This window comes from Balaenoptera physalus, assembly GCF_965194825.1.
Source record: "Balaenoptera physalus genome assembly, chromosome: 1".
Lineage (NCBI taxonomy): Eukaryota > Metazoa > Chordata > Mammalia > Artiodactyla > Balaenopteridae > Balaenoptera > Balaenoptera physalus.
This window is the reverse complement of record NC_138882.1, coordinates 129,868,882-129,895,262: the sequence shown is the minus strand read 5'-3', so window position 1 is coordinate 129,895,262 and position 26,381 is coordinate 129,868,882. Positions and strand designations below refer to the sequence as shown.

The following is a 26,381-nucleotide window of genomic DNA, read 5'->3' as shown; positions in this document are numbered from 1 at the left end:
CATCTCTGTTAAAATCAATTAATCTTCCCACCCCAGCTGATGTATTTGGCAGGAACAATGAGTTCACACAGCAGTCACGGGCAGACCCATAGGACTTCAGAGTCAGAAAGCATAATAAGGCATCCAGGGCTGTGTTTTCATGCTAACAAGCATTGGGAAATAGTTGACTTCCTTTTTCCCATTATTCATGATGGCATGTAGTGACCTACATTAGGCCTCCTCTGTAATACACACAGTCTGGAAATTAAAAATTCACTAAAAAGAGGGAAGAACCTATTTTAATAATGGGAAGATGGAAGGGATGTTTTTAATTTATCAATATATCAGTACTGACCTCTCTTTTGTTTAAAATTACACACATTTGCGCAAGGGCACGTGCACGCATGCACTGGATGAAACTAATTTGACAAGACAGCTTAGTTTAGGAATAAAACAAGCGAAACATCTTTAATTCAGTGACTATATTTTTAAAAGGAAGACTATTCAGACTACTGGTAGTTGTAGAAATCAAGACTTGCAACCAGTCTACTTCAGAAAATGATGTTCTCCTGGGCCTTAGGATATGACTTGACAGAATGGCTAGATACATAGCCAGATTATGCTGTATAGAAAGAAGTCCCAATAGACATTTATGCTAAACAGTCCCTCAATATAAAGGCTTTTGAACACTACAAATGGTGTGAACCTCAAAGACAAATAGACCTTAAATCAAAAGCTTCGTTAGAGTATATCTACACTTTAAACTTTATAAGGGCTTTAAGGGTCTTCTTTTCTTTTCTTTTCCTATTTATTTATTTATTTATTTATTTAAAGTCATGGAATTTTTATTTATTTAAGTCATGAGGTTTATCTCTTCGGTTGATTTACTTCCCTACTATAATTTGGATTTCTCCTCTCCTTTGATTTTTTTTTTTTTTATCTCCCAAGTTTAGATCAAAATCAAGGAAATTAAGAATGGTTATATACTGTCCATGAAAAATATGAAGCAGGGGCAATCTCTTTCTTTTTCCGTCAATTCTTGTATACCTTGACTCTTAAGACAGAGTTGGTTTCTTTGAGACTTTTCAACCTATACGGTATCCATCCATACTACTAGATTTTTACTTGGTTGGACAACCATTTCAAAATATCTTGCTGAGATGCTGTAGGAGCTCTACAAATGTTTGTTGAATTGAATTTTTGCTTCTTTGAAAACAAAAATAAGAGACTTCTTATTAGATGTAGTAATGTTGACCTTCTAAATGGACTTCCCTCCTTAGCTTTTTTTTTTTTTTTTACTAAAGAATGAGTCCTCTAGATCAGTACAGTATTTTCTTTCTTTCCTTCTCCCTTCCTCGCTTCCTTCCTCCCTCTGCCTCCCTCCCTCTCTCTCTCTTTCTGTTTAGTACAGTACTTTTCAAACTTGAATGTGCATGCAGTCAACTGCTGATTCAGGTGATTTGGAGTGGAGCCTGAGAATTTGCATTTTGAGCAAGCTCCCAAGCCAGGCCAGTGCTTTTAATCTGCTGATGACACTTAGAACTGCACTATGTTAAATTGCTTTGAATGAAGAGACAGGACAACATTTCACTTTTCCTTGAGTCAGAGAAATACGTAAGGGAAGAATAACTCTGTCTCAAATAGCCTTGGTAATCTACTTGTAGTTGGATGCCAGTTTTGTGACTATGACCTGTTCCTGGCCATTTAAGCATGATGGCACCCTGAAGTCCTTAAGAATTCAATGAGGGTCTTATTTATCTCACCTTACTATGTTTATTTGTCCATTTCTCTCATTAGACAACACACTTCTTAAGAACACGGACTTTGCTTATCTCCAATTTATTTTCAGACCTAGCACAGTGGTGGTTTACCATCAAAAGAGCAAACAAATGTGTTGTTTTCACTCTACTTCTGTCACCTAAATGGCCCACAGATATTTCAGGTTTCCTTGAAATGACCTCAGCAATAGCTCATTTTCTTTCTTCTATCATTACCACTACTGCTGCTCTAGTTGAGGCCTTCTTTTCCTCTCATATGGGTGACTATGACTATAACCTTGCCTCTATGCCTTTGCAGAGATTGCTCCCTCTGCCTAAATTTTACTTCCTCCCATTACCATGCACACAAATGCATCCTTTATGACCAAATTAAATGTTACCTCTTCCATGAAGCCTTTGGTAATATCTCTAATTAGAACTCATATTTCCTCCTCTGAAAATCCATAGCATTTGGACTTTTTTTTTAAATAAAAATCATCACTCTCTACCATGCATTATTATTTATGTCTAATCCTCCAGGTAGTCCATAAACTCTTTAAGGGAATATCAGCTCTTATATATTTGTTTCCCCACCACCTGATACAGTGTTTGACTCTAATAGGTATTTGGTAAACATTTGAGAGATGAATGAATAAATGAGTTAAGGAGTGAAAGAAATAATACCCAATAGTTTTTTTTTTTAAAGTTTCCAAGTCCCTTTGCCACTTGTTGAAATACTTGTGAATTTCCAAACACTTTTCTTCAGTATGTAGGGGTCACAGTAATACCAAACGAGGCAAGTTATAAGATTGGATTTTGATAGAAAAGTTTCCACAGTTCTACTCAGACAGACCACCCCTTGCTCTATCTTACCCAAAGGCTGGCAAGTCTATTACCTTTGCCAGATATTTTGTGACTGGGCACTGGGTTTTTAATAGGTCACTGACAGAGCCATTCCTCAAATACAGGTTTGCATTTTAGTTTCACTTCAGTGGCAAAGCAGGTTCCAAGACTTCACTCACAATTCTGTTAGCTGTCAGTTGCCTGGTGAAAAAACAATTCCTGGCACCCAAGGTTGTACTCTTGGGCCTTAGGCAGAAAGGCCACAGGAGGCAGGAAACCAAAGACCCAAGTAAAGGAGAAATGATCACTATCCAACTTTATCTTCTAATTGTCTCCTAGGCAATATTTTCTTCACTGATAACAAAGAAAGTGAATTGCCTTAGTGAAAATAGTTTTAAATAACTTTATGACGAACATAAAGAAAAGGAAAAAAATAGTAGCAGTGTCTTTTAACCTGCTGCATAAATGGTTGATGAAACTGTACACAGACTTAGAGGAAAATTAGTGAGTATTTTGGCATAATTCAGATCATGTCCCTCTTCTGCTCAGAACCCTGAGGTAGTCCCCTATTTCCCTTAGAGTAAAAGCACAAGTTTTTTTGTTTTTTGTTTTTAAACATCTTTATTGGAGTATAATTGCTTTATAATGGTGTGTTAGTTTCTGATTTATAACGAAGGGAATCAGCTATACATATACATATATCCCCCTATCTCCTCCCTCTAGCATCTCCCTCCCACCCTCCCTCTCCCACCCCTCTAGGTGGTAAAGCACAAGTTTTTACAATGACTTACAATGCTTTCCAGGGTGACCTGGCCCGTTGTTTCCTCTCTGGCCTCTATTTATTAAACTTCCTTCATGCTCATTCTGCTCTAGCCACACAGTCTTCCAAGCTGCATCTCAAACACACCAGGCATGCTCCCTCCTGCAGGCCTTTATTTCAGCCCTTTGCTGGATCACACTTTCTCTTCATATATTGCATGATCAACTCCATCATCTTCAGGCTTTTGCTCACGTCACCCACTCAGTGAGCGAGTCTACCATGATACTACTTAACATTGAAATCCCCACTCCCAATAAGCAGCATTCCCAATTCTCCTTACTTGGTTTAACTTTTCCTTTCTTTCCCCAACAGCATTGTTTACCTTCTAATATTTTATGTACTTATGGATTTTATCATTTATTATTTTTGTTGTTCTCCCCTACTAGGATGTAAGTTCCTTAAGGGCAGGGATCATTGTCTGTTTTTGTTAGTTATATATCTCAGCACCTAGAATAGTGAATGGCATATAGTAGATACTTAATACTTGCTGAATGAATGACCAAGGGATGGAAAACCAATTAAGTAAATAAAGGATTCTGGCAAACTTGCAAAACTTGTCTCACGGGGTCTACCAAAGCAACTTAAATGGAAGAAAATACATGTGTTCAGATATACAGTTAAGGTACAGGTTTTTTTTTTAATTAATTTTTTTATTGGAGTATAGTTGATTTACAATGTTGTGTTAGTTTCTGCTGTACAGCAAAGTGAGTCAGTTATACGTATACATATATCCACTCTTTTTTAGATTCTATTCCCAGATAGGTTATTACAGAGTACTGAATAGAGTTCCCTGTGCTTTACTGTAGGTTCTTACTAGTTATCTATTTTATATATAGTGGTGTGTATTTCTCAATCCCAATCTCCCAGTTTATCCCCCCCACATTCCCCTTTGGTAACCGTAAGTTTGTTTTCTACATCAAGGTACAGGTTTAAGGCAATTTGTTCTGCTGTTATTCTATAAAATGATACTAGGATAACAGTTCTCTTATTCGAAGAGTTCATCATGTCACTCAAGGAACTGGTCTGACTGATTTTTATTCTTCAGCACATGGACCAGTTGTTTAAACAAAATAGACCAAATTAGCTAATTTCTTTGGTATCCACAAAAACAGCAAAAATCTCTGACTCTTATTTGGGTTGGTAGAGCAGTAGTTCCCAAGCATAAGCCTATATCTGAATCGCCTGAAGGACTGGTTAACACACAGATTACTAGGCCTACCCTGAGAGCTTCTGAGTTGGTGGTTCTGGGTCAAGGACCTAGAGTTTGCAGTTCTCACGACTTCCCAGGTAATTCTGTCATTGCTGGTCCTGGGACCACACTTTGAGAACCACTGTGGTACAGAAAGATTCTAAGATATCAGGAGTTATATTCAATTGTTTTGAATACATCTGGTCCTATAATCTTTATACTGTTGGCGTAGTGTTCTGTGAACATCTAAAGTTACTTTTATTATGATTATTTTTAATGGCGAGGAATTTTTTAACTTCCTGTGAAAATCCTACTGCAGCTCTGTCATTCTATTCTTCACTTTCTTACCATCTTGCTCCTCTGTAATCATGCCAGATGGTGCTACTCATTAGCTTATGAAGAAGTGATGCTTTATCATTCTAGACAGACAAATCATTCTGTTCTCTGAGTCAAGAATCAACATTTGGGTGTATGTTCAAACTACTATTTGCTTTACAATTTTGCTCATTAGGTATTTATTACCCTGAAAATATATGGGCTAGTCATCATCCCTCTGTCATGTATTTCTCTCAAATTATATTCGTTTAAAGTTCATATTGGCACCATTTGACAACTGCCATCATCACAGCATTACCTCCACTAACATGTAATTTCTCTTTTGCCTGAGTATCCATAAAATTAAGATGCTGGATAATATTCCATTCTCTGACTCAACATGTTCCAAAGGGGTAACTGGGGCAATTGGTATTGCTGATTTGTGAAAAAAAATAAAACTTAAGGACAGTAAGTAGCATTATGATCAATGTCATCACATTCTTTTTAATTCATTGTGTGTTTTCTTTATGAAGAACTCAGAATGAGGAGCGTATATGATTTAATGAGAAGTATAAAGAAGCAAAACAAAACTAGAAACACTTAGTAAGACACTGGAAAGGTGGATGGGGACACTTTTCCCATGTGAAATGGAGAACTAGTTAAAACTCAAGATCTGGAAAAAAAATAACATACTTGTGCTATTCAATTATTGGAGCAAAACCACATTTTAAAAAGTTTATAATTTTCTCTAAAAGGGTAATTAAAGTTAGTGCTAGATAATTCATGCCCAGGAACCATTACAGGCATACATGTAGCAGTCTCTTGATGTGAATAGGTCATTTATTCTCCCCAAGTATGCTTCTCTACACAGTTGCAATATTGAACATGTCAAGTTTTCTTGAACTTTTGCTGATTGGAGTGTAGGAAAAAGAGAAGGGTGTATAGTTGGAGGCTTCTGGGCGAGGTTGTCAATCTGTCTTAATTCTTCTAGTTGAGAGTAGATCTTTGACAATTAAATCTTTACCAACTAAGATGTTCATATTACACAGCATAGTTGTATCATTGTGGAGGTGCAGAAGCACTGAAGGTAAATGCAAAACAAAGAATGGTTGCTTTTTCAAGGTAACTTTTCTACTATGCATTCTGTATTTCTAATATGTTATACAGTCCTAATCTGTCAGTCCATAACAAACACAGTTGGGTTTACTTAATTGTGTATTAAATTTTCTTCCATCAGTGGAGCAAATTTCACTTATTCTTCATGGACCATAGTTAATTTGTTCTTTATCCACTACTTCACTCATAACTTATAGCTCACCATCCCACCTTAATCAGGAGACAAGACTCTTCCAAAGAGTGAATCATTGGCATCTCTGTCACCTGGAAAGAGTTACATAAAATATGTTAAAAACAGAAATGACTGCATAACTGGTTCATCATATTTTCCTTAGCAGGTGGATTCTTAGTGGGCCGAGAGTGTGTTTCTGGTGTTTTGGCTGCCAAGCACATTGTGGGTGTTCAATAAATATTAAATAATAATAAGAATTTCCTAATTAAGATGAACATTTTTCTATATTAAGCAGATGGTGCTCAGTAGGAGTAGCCCATTATTTACAAGTATGACACAAGGTGCTGGCAATTGTCTAGGAAACATGGCTCCCACTTTGTATGCTGATTATATGTTAAAGCAAACTTTTGTGGCAAACAGCTTGATCAATATTAGTTAATGTTTGTGATAAAAACGGTGAATAGGGATGGACTTTGTGTGTCTATGCCTGTAATTCTGCTGTTTTGATTGTTAATATTGGCTTTGACTATAAAAATGTTTCTTGCTGCTTGCTGCAAAGCAAGTTTTGGCAAATCAGTGTAGATCTGATTTTATCCCATAGGTTCGCCATTTGATTTGAATCCTCCTTATTGCCTGATTTCTAAAGAGATTTTTCTTTCAAGTCCTTTGAGTATCTCTTTGGGTTACTAAAACTAGATGTGAACACCTCCATGATATTTGCAATGCTTATATTAGTAGCTAAAACCTCAGTGGAACTAACGAGAGTTAATTAGGCATTCCCAAAATACACATCATTTTATGATTTTGCAGATCACCGCGATGAAAATAACCGTCTAATTTCGTCAAGTCATGTATATTATAGAGAGAGGGATGATGAGAGAAGGCAATTCTCAGTTCTTCGGAGGAGTTAATTTTGTTGTCAGCACATCCACATTTCCAGAAATCACAAACCACAGGCAGAACTTTCTAGCAAAAGTGATCACATACTGTTTCCGTTTCTAACTTCTGCCGTCTATATAGTGTCTATGCAAATAGGGGCTTTCAAGGATGTAAAACTAGCAGCTTCGTCTATTAGGAGCTCAGCGAGGAGCTGCCATGCTTTCTCATAAAGGATAGAAAACATCCTGTTTACTAACATACTCCCACATACACTCACACCAAGCTATTCTATTTAAGCAGAGCTTTTATTTTGGTTTGAGATAGGCAGCATGGAAGTAGAGCGTTATTCAAGTGTCTTGCAAATGTTTCATTCATTCTTTGAACACATATTCCCTGGGTACTAACTAGGTGCCAGACATTGTCCTAGATGTGGAGAATCCACTGGTGTTTGAAACATGTTCTCTAGTTTTACCGGGAACTCATCAGAGGCTCTGGCATGTGTTGGCAGGTTCTTTGCACTGGGTCTCACCCCCTTATTTTTAATATTTATAAATCATGCTCATCAGGCTGTCAGTAGGTAGGAAATGAGAGCCTCTGAGAAACCCTGCCAAGACAGAACAAATCCCAGAGTGAACTAAAAAATATGTTGACCACAGGGATGTGCGGCAAACCAAGATGTGTTCTTGAAGTGGCAAAAAATAAGTATGGTACAAAAGTCCAAGCTTTACCTCATTGTCAGGTAATCAGGGGGCTAGAGATTTCACCTGTGCCCTCTACAATCCCTGTTAAGGAGTCATGACCATGTGCTTTTCTATAAGCCTGGAGTCTGCCCAAAACATGAGCTCATAAATATGTTAGCTTAAGTAAGGCTTATGATAATATAAAAGATGAATTATCTTCCTGTTTTGAAAAGCATGTATTCTATAACTCAATATGTCTGGAGTCCTCCCAGAGACCTGTATGATTTTTCACCTTCAATTCCTTTAGATCTTTTTTTTTTTAATTTATTTATTTTATTTTATTTATTTTTGGTTGCATTGGGTCTTTGTTGCTCTGCCCGGGCTTTCTCTAGCTGCGGCGAGCAGGGGCTGTTCTTCATTGCAGTGCATGGGCTTCTCCTTGCGGTGGCTTCTCTTGTTGCGGAGCACGGACTCTAGGCGCAGGGGCTTCAGTAGATGTGGCACACGGGCTCAGTAGTTGGGGCTCGCGGGCCCTAGAGCGCAGGCTTAGTAGTTGTGGCGCACGGGCTTAGATGCCCCGCGGCATGTGGGATCTTCCGGGACCAGGGCTCGGACCCGTGTCCCCTGCATTGGCAGGCGGATTCTCAACCACTGCACTACCCGGGAAGCCCCAATTTCTTTAGGTCTTGATTCAAATGTCGCCTTATCAGAGAGCCCTTCTTTGACAACACCCTCCATCTGACGCCCCACCACAACCTGCGTACAAAACTCTATTGTCCTTTATGTCACACTTATCATGGCCTGAGACATTATCTTTTTGCTCTTGTTCTTCTCCCCCCGCCCCACACTAGACTGTAAGCACCATGAGAGTAGGACTGTGTTTTACCCAGTGCTGTACCTCTGCCCCCTCGAATAGCACCTGGCACATAGGAGATGCTCATTACGCAGTTATTGAGTGGATAAAGTGAGTCTGTTTGGAATTGTTAGTTCCTTAATTTAAGAAGCAACATTAGTCAAGAACTCCTAGGGTTGGACTGGAACTTAGAAATGTCTATCCCACTGCATCCCAACATTTATGCAATTTTACCCCTGTGGGCTTTATGCTTTGAAAGATGTGACCTACAAAACAGACACAGTTCAGTAGTATTTATTTCTCCATTTTTATAAATCTGAGACAAATACAACTGCCATTAAAAATTCTGATAACCAGAGGTGATATAGTTTCAGCTGAAAAGCAGAAAAGTGGATGTGTCAATAAGACTTTGTGTTGGATAAATAAATGACTCCTACATGACTTTTTGAAATTTTATGCATAGTTCAAGAATTTCTATTGCCAACTTCATGGTACCCTTGTCCAGAGATTTCAGTAAGGAAACTCCAAAATGAGCCCAACACACACATCTCATGGGTGAGGAAACCTGAGACCAGGATACTTTTAGTGACTTTCTCAAGGTTGCACCTCTTATTGTAGTGAAGCTTCTATCACAGCGTCTTCTGAATCCTAGACCAGTGCCGTGTTTACTGGTTCACATATATACTCTATGGAGCACCTGTTTCAGAATCTTCTGGAGAGGGTTGACAAAAACATAGCCTGTTAGCCCTATAGATTCATAATCTCTGGGAATAGAACCTGGGACTCTGCATTTTAATCCGTTCCCCAGGTGTGTCTTATGCATAGAAATATTTAAGAACCAGGAACCTATTATATGCCAGGATTCTTGATTCTCCTCCATTTGAATGGAAAAAATAAACCAATCAAATCTTATCACCAAACTATACAGACACATATTTATTGAACACTTTAACCAACAGCTTTACTCAGGGAGGGACACAGGGCCATGTTAAAATCTGTTTAGTTTTACCATCAAGTAGATTATATAAGCTATGAGGTACTTTGAAATGTGGGGCTTCAATCTAACTAGTTCATTAATTTCTTCCACAAACCTTGTAGAGTCCAAGGTGCCAGGGAGTCACAAATTATTGGGACAGCCCCAGTGTAGTTGGGGGGAGACATATATGGCTTCACAGGGCTACAGGGAAGCCCTGAAGAGCTTGATGCTTCCATACAAGGCCTCAAGAACAAGTCACACACCAGCTAAGGCCAGGTGGTTAGCAGACTACGTTTTTAAATCTCTTTGCAAACTGCTAGGTATCTCTCCAAGTCCCCCAGATGGTCTCAATCTTCACAAAAAGAATAATGAGTGAGTTCTCAGAGGTAGGGGTTAGAAGCAAAAAGTTTATTAGATGCTATTATTATTGTTGTTATTATTACTAGTTTTCAGGACCCACAATTACTGTTGCCATAATCACTGCCCAGTCACATTGCCCTTGGCCTTTGTTCTAGTAACTGTCCCCCACTCTTCATCGTCTTTGGGGGTGGATCATACAGTGCATCAGCATTTTACTTCTTGACATACAACCCCGAGATTGAACAATTCAAAAAATTTCTCAAAATGGCTTTGTGGGATATTAATTTAATTCTCTGAACGGTGAAAACTGTTTAAAACATTCTTCAAAGGTTAGGCTATTGAATATTTCATACCATGGAAACTGTCTTAGGAGAGAGTTGGAGAATTAAGCCACCAAAAATTGAAGGAAATATGCTTGAGGAAACCTTATGAACTAGAACTTCTTATAAGAATATTAATATATTATTTTTCTCCATCTTGAAATTTCCTCGGGTGTGTATTGAATGAGCTGACTTCATGGCTGTAGTTTTGTTGTTCTTTCTATGTTACTTCGCAGTTCACCCTTTGGCCATCATATTGATTTCAACACTATGGTCTTCACTATAGGAAAATGAAGGCATTAATAACTTGGTCTCTATAGACAGATTGTAATAGAAAACCTTATAAGTAATTGCCCACTAATGGGAAAATTGAAAATATGCACTGTACTATAGTTGTCATAATGTAATCATTAAAATTATAATTATGTGACAATGAAATAACTCATTATGCATTAGTTTTTCTTTACATAATGTTAATAGCTAATGGAAGTGTGACAATTACATCTAATTAAGTTTAACAACATTTATGTACTTCTTGTAAATGGACTACATTTTGCTTGAAACAGTGTATGTGGAGGCATTAGTAAAACCAAGGTCCATCTCTATTATGAGCTTTGAAATGCAACCATCAGTCCAAGCAGAAACCGTAACTTAATGCCTTTTTGTTAAATGAACTGCAAATGTGAGCTCTTACTAAGGGTAGCTTTATAAAAAAAGTTTCTTGGATTATGTCATTGATATAGTTAAAATACCCATTAGCCCTTCCCTTCCCACAAATGTGTGTGTGTCTGTATGTGTTTGACTCATCTGTGTTTTTTCTATAACTATAGACTAATTTTACTAGATTTTCAAGTTAGAAGAGGTTCGCCCAGATTTGGGTTACAATGATGGATGGGGGTAGGTGTTCGTTCTTTGCTATAGATTGTAGCACGTGACTGTCCCCAACATCCTACCCACGTGACTTAGGCCAAGAGTAAACTCTCTGTGCTTCAGTTTTCCCATGTGTAAAGTAAGGTTGGAATAATAATATCTGCTCTCTGTACTTTTGTTAGAATCTAACTAAATAATATTTATAAATGTCATAGCTAGAGCCTGGTACGTGGTAAGCATTAGTAAATATTTGTTATTATTATGAAATATTTTACATCCATGTTATAAAATCAAGAGAATAATTCCAAGCTAATATCACATTTCCTTCACTGACATTTTATTATATATAATCATTCAGACTTTGATTTTTCCCTCCTTTAAAAAAAAGTCCTTACATGTATCATATTGAAAACAGCATAGGGGCCCTCGATATGTAATCAGCATGTTCTCCAGAATGGAGTTTTTAGACCCTTGAGCTCTGGAAGGCATTGGCCAAGTCACCAGGGTTTCCAGCTACTCAGGTTTCACTTTCAGAGCGATGGACTGTGGGATTCTTTCCAGACCCCTGGCCACTGTCATCATTCTTGGGTCATCAGGAAGCATCAGGAAGCAGAGGCTGTTGAAGGGAATCCAGGTGGAAGTTGACAGACTTGGTCAGTTGCTACTGTACTTTCAAGAAGCTATGACACTGGTCTTTTTCTTCTGTTCCCTTGATACGTTAAGCATAAATGAAACATTCCCTCCCCAAGAGAACTCATTCAATCCCATAGTGTCAATCATCACGGTTACATGTTATCTCCACCTCTGACGTCACTTCTAAACATTGGTCTCTAAACTAGGTATGCAATTTCTATAGGCAAATTAATCTGTCTAAAATTTGGCTCATCTTTCCAACCAAACTCTGCTTGCATTACCAAGTCCACCATCTCTTACTTCATAATATTGATTACATGCTTTATTTCTATTTCAAGGTTCCCATCATCTCATGTTGAGACTACTAAAATTTTCTCCATCTATTTTCTCCTTCCCATCTTTTGCCTTTCAATCCACATTTTATACTTCTAACACGTTAGTCATCTTAAATCACCTTTGCATTTCATTCACCTACCCACGAATTTTTGATGGTTCCTCATGCCAATAGTATCTTTCATCTGGATTCTTGTCCTAAGAATTTTGCCTTACCTTCTCTCCAAGTTTGTCACCAGCTAGTCCTTACAAATATTCTCTAGCCCAAGCAAATGAATCTGCTCATTATCCTCCAACTTGCTCTGAGCTTTGTGTCTTTTCTGGTACTGTTCCCCCAACTGAAATGCCCTTCCTTCTGTATCCTTGTCATATAAATCCGTTCAGGCACAGCCCAAGAGTCAACTCTTTCATGCAGCTGTTTCTAACAGCCCTATTTGTCTCTCCCTCCTATGCATTTCTCAGCCATTTATTTTTCCTGCTCTGAATCTTACACTTTGTTCAGACTGTTTTGGCTTTTTCTTATCCTTTACGTATGATTCTGGCTGGCCAATGAGATTGGCAAGATTGGAAGCCCCTCAAGACTGTCTTACATCTCTCTGTGCAGAGTACTAGGTATGTATTAGGTCCTCAACAAATATTTGTTGATGAGAATGTCAATTTTGTAAGCGTTTGAAGACAATACTCAAAAGCCTTCTTGCAACTACTGGAATCTGCCTGGAGCTGATTTCACACTTAGAAGGATTGTTTTCTGAGCCTCCTTCTTATAGGAGTCTTGTGAAACCTCTTGGCAGAATTAAGCACAATCCCCTCTGCACTGAATTCAAAGACCTTTTCCTTAGGGAAGTATCCTTTTAGCTGAGAGTTTATGGGAAAGGACAGACACACACGTTTCAGCATCACAGCCCTGGTAGCCCCTCTCCTGCTAAGGGCAGCTTTCTCGATCTCCCATCTTAGTAGGGCCCTTAACTTACCTCGTTTCTGAAAGAGCAGGTGCTGGATCACCTGTAGCTGATGCCACTTAGCGAACCCCAGAAACAAAAGCAGGTGAACGCTGAGTATGCTTGCCTCAACTCACTAACTAACTGGGTAAACTTGGACAAGTCACTTCCCATAGTCTCCAGGCTTTATTTCCTCCACTCTAAAATGGATGAAGAGCTCAAACATCAAAATTTTGATGACTTTTGTTTTTTTAATCAGAAGCTAGATGGGTCCAAATAAAATGAAAATCACATTTTGGTAAAAAAAAAAATAAGATTCAAGGCAAATCCACCTGATCTTTTGTAGCTCTTCATTTCATAGAGGGAAATCTATCTCAAATTCTGTCTTCTCTCTGTCTCTTTGTCTCTCTGTCTCTTTGTCTCTCTCTCCCTCTCACACACACCCACAATTCTCTACCAAGTCAGTTTTTTCTCAGGTATCTCTTGCACACTTAGTTCTCCTCTATGTGGAAAGAGCTGCCAATGAAATAAGATATGGAAACGTGATAAGAAGGTGACCTCCTTTTAGAACGTCTTATTTCATACACTGAAAAAATTCCAGCTAAAATGTGTAGCTAAGTTACCTTCATTAGTTTTTTTTTTTCTCTCTCTCTTTTATATACTGAGTGATTTTTTTTGAGTTAGAAATAGTGAACATAACTGAAGTCTTTCTTTCATTTGTACCATCTAAAAATATTTCTAGTGTTTAACAAAAATAAAACAAAAGAATCGGGCAGATCACAAACTTACACAGGTGGTCTTCGAGGGTGAGATGTGGCAGGTGGGCATCTTTAGTCTTACACTGCTTTTCTTCTTGTGGTGACGCCCTTTTGCCATCCCTGCTGCCTCCTGCCTTTTGTGCTCACTCTGTCCTCTCTCCTCCTGCTACCTGCTCACACTGTTCCCTCTGTGTCTCTCTTTGTTCTTCCTCAGAGCTCTTGACTCTGCTACTTAATGCTTTTCAGTGCCATGGTTCTTTGACACAAGCTGATTTGATCACTGTCTTTTTTTTCCCCTCCCTTTGAAAACTTTGTCTTGTGTATCTTCTAGATTTCTGGTAATGCTTGTCATTCTTGTTAGGTTTTGTTCTTGTTTTGATTTGATTTTTCGTTAAGTTTTTTTTTAACTCTATGAGAGAAAAAGAAAGAGATTTTATCCCCCCTCTTATTCCAGGTTTTCCCTTCTGCTGCATTTTGTATGTTGGGTATGCATTATGCCTTAAAGTCCGAAGAAATAGTTAGCAGACCAGGGGGTGGGGTTATGGATGATTTCTACTTTCTTCATTATAGTATTCTATATTTTCTGAAGTTGTTTCATGGTACCTATGTACAAATATTTATAGTTAGAAAGAAAAAGCAATGAAATGAGTTGCATTTTGGCAAGGAAAAATATCTTAACGAGTGCCTGACTTTGGGTCTTGCTTCTAGCCCTCCATCAAACCTCCTTTTTCATGTCTGTCTTCACCACCAAGTGTGACTACAATGGCTGGCTGAGCTGGAGATGGACAGCCGTCCACGGGATTGTGGAAGTGAAACTATGGTTAGCAGGCGCCTACAAAGCTGCAAGTCATGGGCCACTTCTGTTGAATTCCCCAAGGCTAGGCGCTTGCTGCCACTTGTTCCTGATTGGAGGAAATGCAGAGAAATAGCACTGACTACCTTATGAAATCCAGCACACTTAGTTTAACATGACAATTATTTTTGAAAACTGCTGGTGATAGCAGATAGAGGTGAGATGTGATGAGACTTATTTATTATGATAGTATCACATTGTGATTACAGAGGTTTTTTAAAAAAATCTTTTTTCTATTTATTCATTCATTTGTTTATTTTAGTCTTCTTATTGATTGCTCTTAGTGATTACTGGGTACTCATTTAAGTTGCGTGACCAATGCTGCTACTTGCTCACTCCTTACAGATGACAACCTCAAAAAGCAAACCATGGCAGGCCCCCCAGGAACTAAGGTGGCAGGGCTCTGAGTAAAACCCAGCCTCCCAGATTTCCTTCCAAATGATGTGATCATTAACATGGATTAAAACCTGTCTTAGGTGGCAAGAATCAGAGACAGAGGTAATAATCTTTGGCCAGAGAGCAAGCCCATTTTTACATGCCCCTAAAATTGCCACCTCTCATTGTATACATGTGAACATAAACATGGTATTTCATGACTATAAACTGTCATGGTCTAAGCGCTTTGGTCTATCAGGTTGTTAACCGAACATATAAGCTTCTATCCTAAGAAATCAGCTCACATAGTATGACAAATCAGCATGTCATCTATTTACGTCACAAGATTTATTAAACATCTCCTATGGACTAAAAACCCTGCAACAATGAAGAACATTGGAATTTCCTTAAAGCACTTCTTCCAGTGAGGGATGCAGACATTTTAACAAATAAATGCAAAGCAAGATTATAAAAAAGTATTTTAGAAGAGGTAGCTATTTACAGGATACACTAGTGAGAGAAGTTAACGTTCTGGTAAACATTTTTTATTCTCATGTAAACAAATATGTCTTTGTATTGAATTCACTGCAATTCGCTGATGTATGTGTACAACTGCACACTATGAGCTGTCACTGGAAGGTGACATTTTATTGCCATTTTATATTTTGGTAATTCATATTTAGTACTCATAGTCACTTAGCGTCTCAGTATCTCATTTTCCTTATGAGTAAAGTTGAGGTAATATTTCATGTATTTGATATTTAATAGGTTAAGGATATTAAAAATATATATCAAAGAGTTGATTGAAAATATCAAGTAAGACTGAATCTAAAAGCAATTTGAGAATATATATAAGATGAAAGATACTGTAACTTATTATTATTAGCTTATATATGGGGAAAATAAGTGATTAAATAAACATATACATATTTGTGGAAGACAAATTTATGAGAAGTGTGACTGTAGCAAATGATGAGAAAAATCTAGTATCTCCTTTTTCAGAAACAAGAAACATTCTTATTCAGTTGCTAAAGGTTAAAGGAATTCTAAGAGGTTTGACATTCCCATGTTTGAATGTTAGATCATAGATAATGATTGTCTGAATGCTGGGTAAATAATTGACTAAATCTAAAACTGTGAAAAGCACTGCGCTGAGATCCTGGTAATTCTTTCCCTGAATAATGTTATTTGACCAAAGCTAAAAAGACTTACCTATAAATCTCCTAAAATGAATGTTTTTTCCTTCCTGAAAAAGTAGTTTCCATAGGGCTCTGGTCAGTATTTCAGTATAACTTCAAAATAATATCAGTTTTGTTGTGTTCATGGTTGTGTTGGCAAATTATTTTCCATTGATGATTAAACATCGATGAATCATCATAGAGAATATCAAATGACAACAGACCTATTGCCTTATGCTTCACCCTTTTCTAAAATTCCTCAAATTGGAGTGAAAACCCAAATCTCTTTCTTTGTTTTTAAAACTCCTTTGAATGAAATTTGTAATCCAATCTCTTTTGCATTAAAGCATTTGACTGCAAAAAGTATAAATTTTCTCTGTGTCAATATGCAATTTTCTAAACTCACTTGAGCTCAGACTGCTAATAATCAAATGAAACTGAGTTCTAAGCTAGATTAAAGGACAGATGATTGAGGATAGCAGTAATTCCCCAAGGACCTGGAAGTCCATCAGCATATCACATTTGGGAAACTGTTGGTCATTAAGGCTATGGGTGGTAAATTTAAGACTAAAGGGAAGTTGCTTTCTTTTAAAATTGAATCGATCAGTGTTACTATTGAACTATCCTGAGTCACAATTTTTTCATTTAATGAGGACTGTGTAACTCTCAAGAAATCAGGGTCAACATTTCTGTTTTACCTGTTTGTGGTTTTATTATTTGTGGCCATTATTTAATACATTAAATATTGGAAATAATCTTTTAACCAAATGTACAGTGGGTATATAAATGTTAGGGCTTTATTCTTAATTTATTTAACAAATCCTTAGCTTTGTATTGGGCACTGTGCCAATTATTACATTACCTCATTTAATTCTTACAATAATTTTATGAGGAAAAATATTCCTCCCCCTCCATACGCACACACAAACACACACACATACACAGATAAGGGAATTGAAACATAAAGACCTTACGTATAATCCAAATTTATTTTTGTCTAAGATGATTTACAACATATCTGAGGATTTTTTAATTTTAAAAATTGTCCCTATTTTGAAAACTGACACAACTATTGATTATGGCATCACCAATTTTAGGAATTGAACCATTGCATATTCTAGGGATTTTATCTCCAATCCCCAATCCAGGTGGCATGATGTAAAGCGGTCTCTTGCTCTGACCAGAGGTTCCGTGTGAGTGAACTTTGCTGTGCATTCAACTGACCTATTCTTTCTATTGTCATCACAGGGTTCTGAAAGCTCCTTTTTGCCGGTAATCCCTTGCAACCTGTGTACCCATACCAATGGAAAATGCAATACTACAAAAACGAGGAAGACATTTCCTAATCTTGTGTTAGGTTTCATATCATTGCCTCTCGGCAACCCTGTTCAATAAGATTTTCTATTGCCTGATTATTTTCACAGGTGTGCTTTTTTGATTTCCAAGGTGAATTTGTTCTCTGATAAATATATCATTTGTTTACTCTTAGTGTTCAGTGAAGTCTTTTTCTTTTTCCTTTATTTTTATCTATTTATTTATTTTATTTATTTCTTTTTGGCTGTGTTGAGTCTTCGTTTCTGTGAAAGGGCTTTCTCTAGTTGTGGCAAGCGGGGGCCACTCTTCATCGCGGTGCGCAGGCCTCTCACTATCGCAGCCTCTCTTGTTGCGGAGCACAGGCTCCAGACGCGCAGGCTCAGTAGTTGTGGCTCACGGGCCTAGTTGCTCCGCGGCATGTGGGATCTTCCCAGACCAGGGCTTGAACCCGTGTCCCCTGCATTGGCAGGCAGAGTCCCAACCACTGCGCCACCAGGGAAGCCCCTTTTTCTTTTTTTTAACTTGCTGAATTCCTTATTATAGAGAGGCTACATATAATTTTACATTAATAATAAGGTTAATTATTTAGTTTCATTTGGAACTCTTTTCATTTTTGTATTTTCTTAATTTCTTAAAATCAGTTCTAAGAATGTACTTGGTTAATAATAGGTTCTCAAGGTTCTCTCTCTAATTAATAGGTTAATAATTATTTTTTAAATTAATGTCCAAATATAAAGAACTGAATATTCTAAGTGTGATCAAGGCTTAATATAAACTTATTTTTGCCTAAGATAATTCATCTTGTAAAGTTTTGAACCAAACCTGGATACTAATTTTTCAAATACTGATGACTTGTGGACCATTTAGGAAGACTTTATGGTTTTCCTTTAAAAAAAATGAATTCTAATCATCATTGTATGATATGCTATCAAACAACATATTCTGACCTTGTAATAAATCCTTTAATTGTATTTAATTCCTACAGACCTCTGACATCTTCCTTCTTAATATTCACACATAAGATTCATAACTATAGCCTCTGCCTTCCTTATATGAAGTAGGAAGAATCTTATTATTATTCTTTCTCTCCCCCTCTCTCTCCTCCTTTTATGTCATTAAACACCCCATGCTCCAACAAAACAATATTTTAAGCTTCTCTTCTTGCCTTTATGTTTGTAAATGCTTTTCATTCCATCTGTAATTGTGGTCCCCACTTTGCCTCCTCCAAACCAACTCACCAGGCCAAATCTGGTGCTTCTTTGAGGCTCAGAAGTGGCACCTCTTCCATGAACCCTCCCTGCTCTGCCCACATGTAGGCAGAGTGATTCCTTCTTTCCTCGGGCTCTCATATTTCTTGAGTACGGGCCAGATTGTAGAATGGAGTAGCTGTTTGAGTAGATGTCTTCCTGACCAGCTAGAAGTGAGCTTTCTTGAGAGCAAAGGGCAGTTTTATGCTTTTTTGTATCTGTAACACTGTGCTCAGTAAACATTAACTTGGAAATCAGAAACGCAGTGATATCATGAGCTAAGTGTCCCATGATTTACTTTTTCTTCTTTGAAATAAGGACACACTTGCTTATTGCCACACACCTTTCTTAAAGGCTGAATGGATACTGACATGTCTTTGGAAATGTCTGAAGGATTTCTATAATAGTATAGTAACTTTTTCATAGCAATTCTCCTGTAGTAACCCTTCACCTAAACTTTGGTCAACATATATTCAATGGAATATTACTCAGCCATAAAAAGGAACAAAATTGGGCCATTTGTGGAGACATGGGCATACCTAGAGACTGTCATACAGAGTGAAATAAGTCAGAAAGAGAAAAACAAATATTGCATATTAACGCATATATGAGGAATCTAAAAAAAATTGTATAGATGATCTTATTTCCAAAGCAGAAATAGAGACACTAACATAGAGAACAAACGTATGGATACCAAGGGGGAAAGGGGAGGTGGGATGAATTGGGAGATGGGGATTGACATATATACACTACTGATACTATGTATAAAATAGATAACTAATGAGAACCCACTGTATAGCACAGGGAATGCTACTCAGTGCTCTGACCTAAGCAGGAAGAAAATCCAAAAAAGAGGGGATATATGTATACGTATAGCTGATTCACTTTGCTGTACAGCAGTAACTAACACAACACTGTAAAGCAACTATACTCCAATAAAAATTTAAAAAAAAACAACTTTGGTCAAGATAAGTGATGTCCATGGAGGGCATGAAATATATATTATCTGTTTCCTTGTGACACCTAACGGGAGAAGTGAGTCCTGGAGAAATGGGGTAGTACAAAGTCTTTGCAAAATAGTTACTGTCAAAACTAAACGAAGCTGTTTTAAGAGGCTCTTAACCCTCCCTAATATGTATAGCTTAAGATAAAACCTAATGTATAGAAACGAAAAAAGGTTTGGGCTTTAAAAAGCTATGCTTTATGTTTTCAATTTCTCCTTGTATGCTTCAGAAACTCTTAAGGATTTAGGAGTGTGTAAGGCATTGGGTTATTGCTTAGGTTGAAGCATATTATTTTTACAAAAGTATACCATCTCTGAAGCTCTTTATTTCCTCTCATCTACCCACGCTTATTTCTATCAGTTGCCACTATATCCATTTTTGCAACCAACTAAAGATGTAATAGCATACATGATGTTAGGGAAATCTGTAGAGAGCATAACTACATTTTTCTTTCTTGGATTCATGTAGTTGGTAACCCCTAGATAAGCACTAGTGACTACATGTAAGGTACAGTGCTGGACACTGAGAATCCAAAGGTAAACAAGAAAAGGAGCTTATAACACATCAGACTGTAACAAGCACCAAAATGGCAGTATAAACAAGATCCTATACTAGAAAAGAGGACAGAATTAAACCTAACTGATCAGAAATAGCTCCTACTTACCATTAGTGTGACTGTGGACATATTACTTAACCTCTATGTGCCTCACTTTTCTCTTCTGTAAATAGAGATGATAATAGTACCACCTCATCGGATTTAGTGGAGATTGAATTAATGTTTATGTTGTAAGTGCTTAGAACAGTCCCTGACACTCAGTATGTGCTCAATAGAATATAAATATGACTGGTTTCACGAAGGTTATTCTGAATTTTTTAGGAGGGAAGATGAGAAAGGACTTCTCAGGCAGAGGTAATAGCTTGAGGAAAAACACAAAGTCATGAAGGTATGAAGTGTGCTGGAGAGGAGTTCAGTGTTGGTAGAACTTTCTTTTAATGGAAAATATTGAGGAGATATCCTGGGAGTGAAGTTAGGCACTAGTTGAGAAAGAGCCTTGTGTGCCAGATCAAGAATTTCTGACCCTGATGTTTATATTTTCAAAAAGTGAGCTTTGTGGCAGAAAATGATGTTTTATGAAAGGGTACCAAGGGTACCAAGGAGCCCAGTTAGGGTCATAACTGGTTATTACAACAACCCATATTAAAGATGATGGGGCCAGGATGGGGCCAGGCTGTCCATGGAAGGGCAGCAAGAGCAGGGATTTGAAAGCAGAGACTATACCAAGGGCAAAATACCCACTACAGGTATATCCTGTCACTTTCCCAGAAAGTAGAATTGTATTTGATAAAATCTTATTGTTCCTCATCAAATTATGTTTCAGATTTTTACCTTCAGACCCCCCGGGAACATTATAGCCTCATGTACTATAATTGATTAATTTTATGACTCACTGTTTAAAGTAAATGGAAATTTTAAACTTGTTTTTTATCATGAGAGTCCTTGTCTGGCAGTAACTAGGCAGAGAAAATAAGATAAAAGACATACTTTTTTTTCACGAGCTACTGAGTAGAAAGAGAAGCAAAAAGCAACGTGGACACCAAATCTTAAGGAAATATGAGGGAATGTGGGTTTGCTCAATCCAGAAGGTTGAACAAAGGTGTGTGGACCTATGATTATTATTTTAATGATAATAAATATTTGTTGAACACTTACTATATGCCCGGCCCTGGGCTGTGTATTTCACACATCATCTCATTTGATAGTCTCAATAACCCTGTGAGGCGGGTACAATTATTAGCTTTATTTTACAGGTAAGGAAAGTGAGCCTCGGGAAGATTATGTTCCTTGCCTAAGCCAGCAGGGGGAGGAAACATAGAGGAGAAAATGTGCTCAAGGTGGGATTCCAACACAGATTTAATCCTAGAGCTTGCACACGTAGCTGTCCTATATACTAAGAGCACCCAAAAAGCATTGCAGGAAACACTATGTGAAGAGCTAAACAATTTTAAATTGAGACAGATGCCATTATCCTTCATCAAATAGCTTCTTTCTCTGGCCATGTTCTCTGAGGACACACTCTGGCAGGGTAATCTTCCCTTTGATGCCCGTCTCAGTCTTCAAGCATTTTAATTTCACTAAACAACCCTTTGATGGTGTCTCACTGATCAGTTCATTAGAACTTTTTGTCATCTCATTTATGTTCTTCCAGTGCACTCTAAGTACTAATGTGCAGATGCATGGAGCAGGTAAGTGGTACTGAGTGGAAAGGACCTCAGGGTCAGAGGTAAGGGACTTCTAATGGTGTGACCTGGGTCAGGTGAAGAAACATCAGCTGCAGTTTCCCCTTTCAGATGAGTTGATGTCCATTCCCCTTTATAATGGAATGATTAGTCAGCTCTAAATTTGCCACCTGGAATTTATCTACAGAAATGTTCCATTCTAAACTGATTTATTCCTCCTACCTCAGTTGTCTCCTCTGCCAGTTGATGTGTACTTAGAGGCTACACATTAATATTCACATTTCTGCAAGGAAAACACAAACACAAAGGTAAACCCGATGCCTGTCAAATAATACAGTATATTTTATAAACCCAAATAAGGGACTTTCTGATTTTGCACTCTTTTGGATTATCCACATCACTGTCTGCTTTCATTAGCATGACATAGTTCAGAGTTAACTAGATTGGTTTTACTCCATACACGTCCAAGAGGCAATCTATCTGTGTTGTGAAATAACTCACCTCAGGATTTATTGAGCAATGATGTAGACTAGGGAAAAAAGTATGAGGTGCTTTTTTTTTTTTTGCTAAATCAACCAAGAACAATTTCCTATTTTTTTTTCCATCTGTTTCCAGAAGCAGATCTGTTATCTGATGGGAACCTCCAATTTGTACTCAGCTTGGCATTATTCTAATACCACCCAGCAAGGGACCCGACTCAGTGGGCTTTTTGACACTACACCTTTTAGGATCCCTCTTCTGCCTTTCACCAACAGAATGTGACTGCCAATCCAAAAATGTACTTCTTTCATGGAATTTAAGACTCAAAATTTTGAGTGGAAACAACTTGGCTCTTCTTCTTTCATCAGACTCCTGGGGAATGCAGCCCTCATTTTTTCACACATAAGACTGATAAGGAAAGTCAAAATGGTCTCCTACTGTGTTTTAGATCTCTCCTTTTTCTTTTTTTCTCTTTAAATAACTGGCTTTCTATAGCTTCCTTCTGTGATTTCTGACATCGATAGTATCACAATTATGATTACTCAAGATTTCTCTTCCTTGAAGTCTCAATTTCTGAAGTCTTTAGAGCACCAACTTGATTTTATTCCAGCACATTTACTGGTATACTTTTGAATTATAAGATCCAAGTGTCTTGGCCAGACCAAGACAAAGCCAAGCAAAGCCAAAAGCAGAGCTATCATTGTTAATTCAAACAGTTTCTGGGACAGGTTAAGGCAGTGTTATCCAACTTGGCCTTAAAGAGTGATGGCTCTATCAGTTCATTCAGCCTGGAATTGGGAGGGCTCTGCCTTCTGTCTGCAAGAATGTGTTGCAGAGTACAAGGCAGGACTTCTTAGAAGTCCTGACCATGGCCAGAAACTCATGGCCCTCTGTAGTTCCTAAGCATCTCTCCCCTTCCCTAACCTACGCCCATCAAGAATTCCCTAAACCAAAAAGGATCTTACATTCTGTTTTCAACAGCTTTGGCTGAAGTGTGAAGGGGACTGTGGTTTAGATTTCTTGGCCTTGTCAAGTTTTTAAAGCACAGCCTGATGCTCCATAAAAATTATTTTATGAAGATGGAAGCAAAATGATTTGAAAATGAAGATATTATGATAGAAAATAGCCTTCTGACCTTGACTTATGCATTCCAAAGAGGTCAGGCTCCCAAGCAAGAGAGATGGCAAGAGAATTATATTTCACTTAAGTGCTGTTTACTTTCACTCTCTAGGAGACTCTATAATGGGTGCAGTTTGGCATCTTAACAACTGTGGAAAATAGTGTTTCCAATAATTTCTCAATACAAATTTTCATTAGGTTAGTTTTACTAGAGTAGTTCATACCAATGTTTCAGGTAACTGGAATTGACTTTCTACTTCTCACAGAATCAGAAGCAAAGAAGTTGGCATCTTTCTAGAGAAGGAGGTTAGCTTTTAATTTATGCTAGACGTGGCCAACTACAGGCTTCATCGTATCTCCATCCAGAGTTTTTCCTTTCCCAATGAGTCAACTGATAGCTTCTAGCATGACATCCAGTCTTTAGCATTCATCTCTCTAAAAATTGATCAGATTATAGATCCTTTGAGTTAGATAAAGGGATATTAGAAGATGTTTTTTCAATCTATCCATTTTTATGAGGCTGGATGCTCTAAATGTATTCTCCAGTTCTCTCATACAGCTTCTACAACATTTGCTTACCCATTTATTTAACGATTTTTACTCAATAGCAGTTCAAGGCCATGCTCTGTGCTAGGCACACAGTCCAGTGAGAAGCAAGCAAGTTCATGAAGCACTGTGGTGAAACTGGAGAAGTTTTCAGAAATCAGCTCATGAAGAGCTTCATATGCCATTCGAATCTTGAAAATAATGTTGAAAATTCCTGGCAGATAAAAATGGCAATAATGTCATAATACATTTGCATAGGACCTTTATTTTCTAAACTATTTTCTTGTTTTTGATGTCATTGGGTTTCTATGCCTACCCTGTGAAGCAAGGAAAGGGGATCTTTCTGTCTCCTGATTACAGATAAGGAAAAGGAGGCTTATCCAAGATCACTCAGCTAGTGAGAGACAGGGCAGCCATGAGGAACCAGGCTGTGGATTCCTAAATCAAAGACATTTCATCAGTCAGCCTCTGCTTATGCACTTTCAGTGCAGCGAGTGGTATTCCCACTAACGACATGTTTGTTCATGGACATATGCTATGTTATCTGGAAGATGACTGGGTCATCTCTCTATCTTTGGCAATGCCCACCACAGTGCCTTCAACCTAGTCTGTGCTCAGTAAATGACTTTCTGTGTGATGTATTATATACTGTCTGAATTTCAAATCATATGTCTCCTTTATTTTCGTCCTTAGGAAAAAAAAATAAAATGTGAAAAAATCAATGAGGAGAAACTAGCCTACCAACATGTGAGCAGAGATTGGTTTTTCTGATGCATTCTTACCATCCTAAACACCTAGGGATGTCCTTACCATTGCAGGGACTATCAAGGGCATAAGATAGTGTCTGGGCTCTGGTAGGAAGTCACTAATGTTGGTCCTTCTCCACTTTCCACTGTTCCTCTGCTCTGGAGACATGAACAGAGGAACAACATCTGACAGGGAACAGGCACGGCAAGGAGTAGTCCTGACTCTCTCTTAACCAGCTGGCGAGTCTTGTGTCCTCTGCTTATTAGACTGAATCAGGACCCAGACTTACTCGGGCCCCTCCCAGTCATCCCTAGCTCAGAAGATTTTGGTCATCAAACTACAATTCTTAAGTAATAATTTTTTCATTTCTCCATTTTGGTAATGAAAGACATAGAAAAATGCCAAGCAGAGCTGCTGATTTGTCTGAAATAAGCAGTATTGACTAGAGAATTCTGTTCCAAAGCAGGGAAACATGATGCTGGTAGTTAGTATGTACAGTCTTGTCATTGGTAAATCCGGAATTTCTGGTAAGCTTTGTGAGCAGTTGAAAATGGTTTTCCAACTTCGTGAGAACTTCGGAGACCATTTAAGAACCATTTAAGAGGCAACTTGGGCGCATCTTCTCCAGGAAGCCTTTGACGCCCTTGCTGGTCCAAGCATGTCAGAGAACCCTACACATAAAAGTATCAGTGGTGTTAGAAGTGTGGTCCCAGGCCAGTAGCATCTGCATCTCCTGGGAATGTGTTAGAAAAACAAATTCTTAGGCCCTGCCCCAGACCTGTTAATCAGAAACTCTGGGTGGAGCCCTGAAATTTTTGTTGAAACAAGCCCTCCAGGTAATTCTGATGCATGCTCAAGTTTGAGAATCCCTGCATCCTATTGACAAACATATCATATCAAAACTGTCAGCTTATATGTGTGCCTCCATACTAGACTAGAAGTTGAGGGTACGGACTATTCATTTTTGTATCTACAGCGTATACCCACTGTGTGTGTGTCTATATGTGTCCGTGTTTTACAAAAATGGGACTATACAAAATATACTGCTGTAGCCTACTTTTATTTTCCCCTCAGCAATATGTCGTGAACATTCTTTCCTTTGGATACAGATGTTTTGTGATATGGTATTTGATGGCTGATAACCAATCTTATATTGGTTATATCAAAATTTTTAATCCTCTATTATTATAAGGCAACATGGAGTTAATTTTTTATGAAAATAATGCGTGTGTATACTTAAAAGTCTGTTTAAAAATAGCAGCTCATCCACCTCTCCCCACTCCTCATTCTTACCTCTAGTGGCAATCACTTCTCATCTTTGGGTGACACTATTTACATCCATGTTTTTAAATAACATACATATATTTCTCTGGTGTCTCAACTTTAGACATCTCCTATGAAATTCCTGTGATGGCAGTTGAGAATTTTTCTCTCTCAGGTCCCCACACACATTCTTCACCCATTCTCCCAGTATAGCTTTATCATAATT

General features: G+C 37.9%; 1 protein-coding gene and 1 long non-coding RNA gene across 3 annotated transcripts in view; one reads left to right on the top strand and one right to left on the bottom strand.

Moving 5' to 3' along the window:
- Positions 1–26,381, top strand: part of ST6GALNAC3 (ST6 N-acetylgalactosaminide alpha-2,6-sialyltransferase 3) — a 550,290-nt gene that overhangs the window by 343,313 nt on the left and 180,596 nt on the right. The gene's annotated exons all lie outside the window — the stretch shown is intronic.
- Positions 5,392–17,011, bottom strand: LOC309641500. The gene is made up of 2 exons (XR_014252641.1): positions 13,823–17,011; positions 5,392–11,745 (listed from the first exon to the last, which is right to left on the bottom strand). It is a non-coding gene; the product is annotated as an uncharacterized lncRNA (long non-coding RNA).